The 3,721-nt window shown below is 51.8% G+C and overlaps 1 long non-coding RNA gene across 1 annotated transcript in view; it reads left to right on the forward strand.

The window, feature by feature from the left end:
* The first annotated feature begins 3,158 nt into the window (after positions 1–3,158).
* Positions 3,159–3,721, forward strand: part of LOC147999606 (uncharacterized) — a 1,702-nt gene continuing 1,139 nt past the window's right edge. The window contains exon 1 of the long non-coding RNA XR_015643670.1: positions 3,159–3,396. This is a non-coding gene — a long non-coding RNA (uncharacterized LOC147999606). The remainder of the gene's footprint in view (positions 3,397–3,721) is intronic.

The raw sequence follows: 3,721 nt of genomic DNA on the forward strand, positions 1-3,721 counted from the left end.
TGCTGATGGGCTGATGAGACCTCTTATCCCGCCTGAGCAAACCAAACCTAAAGCAAATCCCAAAGTCACTCAGGGTCACACCCATCACAGCCTGAAGTAGGATTGGTGTGGGCGGATCTGGTGACTGGATGCCGGTGACTACTGAGGGATGCCGTGCAGCCTGCCACCACCCTACAGATGTTTGCCAGGCAGAAAGAAGAAGTCAACTCATATACCAAGGCAAGGGTGTTGGCATGGAGTGGTTATTGTAGGATTAAATGTGCTGCAGTCGGTAGAAGATTCAGATAAACACCGAGCTTTCTCAAACAAGAGTGCTAACAATGTTCCCTGGAACATGGCTGGGACAGCAGGTCCCATCTGATCTCCAGGGACCTCCCACTTTCATCCCCAGCCTGTTGGGGGGGGGGACTTTTAGCCATTCTATCCGTATTCCCAAGAAAAGGCATGGGGAAGACAAAATAGCTCTCTTCCTCAGTTTGTCCCTCTTTTAAGACACCTCCAAAGTTCCTCTGCGGCACTCTTTTACTGCGGTTTCATTTCCTGGAACGCCTAGTAGCTAGGCATCCTGGTAACACCTTCATCCGGGTGCCTTTCCAACCATGATGTCATATGGGGCACGATGTCGATGTCATGTGGGTCATGATGTCATGTGGGTCGTGATGTCATGCGGGGCATGATGTCATATGGGACATGATGTCATGTGGGTATGATGTCATACAGGGCATGATGCCATATGGGGGCATGATGTCATATGAGGCAAGATGTCATACGGGGCATGATGTCATATGGGACATGATGTCATGTGGGTCATGATGTCATACGTGGCATGATATCATGTGGGTCATGTGGGTCATGATGTCATGTGGGTCATGATGTCATATGAGGCATGATGTCATATGGGTGAATAGACATTCAGTAATAACCTTCACTGTGCTGCAGGTGTGGGCAAGATGTGGGTAGGCGTGTGCTATGGTCTGAATGTCTGTGACTGCTATAAAATTCACCTGTGAATTCTAACCCCAAGGTGACAGTGGGGCTTAGGAGGGTGCTGAGGTAGTAAGGGTTTGGCAAGGGATTCGTGTCCTTGTAAAAGACTTCATACGCTTCAGCCTTTTTCTCCATGAGGTCATAGCAAGAAGTCAGGAAGTGGGTTGCCTGACACCAGACCCTCTTGGTCTCAGGAAGACTCCTAGTCTATCTGTGAGCGTCTGTCAGCTAATAAGCCTGTCACCCGAGGCTGGGTGGTGCTATTAGCAGCTGCAGGGACTAAGTCAGTGGTGGGACCTCTCAGCCCTGTGTCAGCCTGGCTGTGCTCCAGGGGATGCTCAGACACACTGAAGTTGCTCACAGGGTGTCATGGATGAGTCCCTGTAAAAACCCAATGCCACCGAGACAAGCCTGTGAACCAGTCTCCCATAAGAAGTGCAGCCAGCGCCTGGCTTTTTATATGGTCTCCAGAAAGCAAACTCAGGTCTTCATGCTCTTACAGGAGGCACATTACTGAGGGAGCTCCCACCCCAGTCCATGCCTGCCTTTGTCTTCACATGAGGAAATAATCAAACGAGCTGGAGCAAGGGTGGTCGAAAGGTGCTGCCAGCCTCTCTGATTGCTTCTGAGAGCAGCAATACTGTCTGTCGCTCTGGGGGTGGGGGCGGGCGTGTGTCAGTGTTCTTGGGAGCAGTTCCTGGGAAAAGCACACGGTAGAACCTGAATGATGAGGAGTGATCCTGCCTCCCCTTGTGTCCACGATGGCAGCCACGCGTTCTTTGAGGTGTCACCGGGATGCTGTGAGAAGTATTCTGAGGTTCAGCCCAGATCTGCCAGTGCCTGTAGCTGCAACTGACTTCTAGGTGGGGATTTGTAGGCGTGGCCCCTTCTTGTAGCTGGCACATGCACCCAAGGTTTGATTCGCTGGATAAGAAGCCAAGTGGCTCCCTCCCAGGTGGTCCTAGCCTTCACACAGGACATCTAGACACTGACCAGGACCTGGCCTCAGATGACCCCATGGTAGACAATAGTTCCATTGGCTTTGCTTTGTCCCACTGTATCCATGAGAAATGGAGTCCTGGTTCTCCCATAGTTAAGGATCCAGTTGAAAAGAATAAGACAGAAACTTCTGGAACTTTTTCTTCTTTACGACCAAAGCTCTGTGTGAATGGGCCTACCTCACTCTGTTTTTCTGCTCTAACCCACTGGGTTAGAACACTGGGCTTCATTGTCTAGAGTAATTCCCGCCATGAAGATTCTCTGGATGTCTTCATACAGTCACCGGGGACGCGATTTGAAGCTAAGAAATTGGTCCCTGGAGACGCATGTGCGGTGACGTGTGGAGAGCCCAGAGCTGGTGGTCATGACATGGATTGAAGACTTAGAAGGCTGAAGACTTAGGAGCTATCCCACCGAGAGACAGCCAGTGGCTTTCAACCCTCAAGGCAGTGGGAGAAGCCCGACTGGTAGAGGAGGGAGCCCAGAGAAGGGGGACGAAGAGAATTCACTGATAAGAGTTCTTCTCTAAGGGAAACGGAGCAAACAGGAAGTACGGGGTGTCAGGCAGGTGGGCAGAGCAGGTGGGGTGGGGACGAGATAGAATGAATCACAGAGATAGGTTGAGACAGAGACAAGGGGCTAATACAGAGGGAGAGGCGAGACAGGAGCAGGTTTTAAGGGTTTGGCTTATGAGGTGGGGAAGTTGCTAACTCAGAATTCTCAGGGCAGCCACAGAACAATCTGCTGGCAGAGTTCTCTCATTTTTGAATACAGCCAGTGGGTTTTCAAAGACCTTAGCTAATCGGGCAAGGCCCACCTGCACTGGCTGACCGTGCGGCCAAAGACTCCCCAAAGAAGGGGCGATCTGGGGCAGCTGACTGGAGATGATCCCGAGAATGGCTCCATGTAGAAGAGGGCTCCTTAGACTTGGAAGCTCTTGTTCTCTGCAACCGAGCCTTCCTGGACCGGAGCCAGTGAGGCAGATCCCGCAGGCTCCCCAGAAGCCTGCTCCTTTCCAGCGAGCAGTGTCTAGTAATAATCTCTTGCCCCCGTGTGCAGGCCTCTACCTGGACACAGACCCCTTCCCCCCACCCTGCATGCAGCCCTAGATCCAGTACCTGGCTGTCTTTGAAGATCCGTTCTGAGCTCTCGAGTCCTCCGTGACTGGGTGTGGCTCTCATGTCCTTCACCTTGCCCTGCTGATTTTCTCTGACTCCTGACCCAGATAAACACACTCGAACCTGACACCTCAGGGTCACCCCGAGAGAAACCGCAGCATGGGCAAAGCCTGCACTACCTCCTGGACTGACGTGGCTGAGAACCGAGTAATGGCTGAGAACCTCGTAAGGCATCTCTTTTCGACAGACAGCTTCCAGGTTGCCCTGCGGCAGCCCAGACTGGATCTCACAGGTTTGAGGCCCAAAGAGCCAGGCTGAGGACGCACTCGGAGACTGCAAGCGCAGCAGATGGGGGGAGGGTGTTAGTGTTAATTAAGACCTTGCCTGGCGGGGTGGCTGTAGGCTGAGGCAGGACCTTTGTCACCTACAGGAAGACTGACCTGGGAATAAGGATAAAGGAGGACAAGGGTGACCTTGTAGCTGGCATCACCATGAGGCTCCCTGACATAAGTTTCTTCTGTGCCCACATTAAGTTTCTTCTGTGCCCAATACTTGAGACCTGAGGTTTTTCAGATTTCTTTTATTTGTGTATTATTACTATTTGGAAGTGTTTTCAT

This window comes from Rattus norvegicus, chromosome 19 (genome assembly GCF_021556685.1).
Source record: "Rattus norvegicus strain SHRSP/BbbUtx chromosome 19, alternate assembly SHRSP_T2T, whole genome shotgun sequence".
Classification (NCBI taxonomy): Eukaryota; Metazoa; Chordata; class Mammalia; order Rodentia; family Muridae; genus Rattus; species Rattus norvegicus.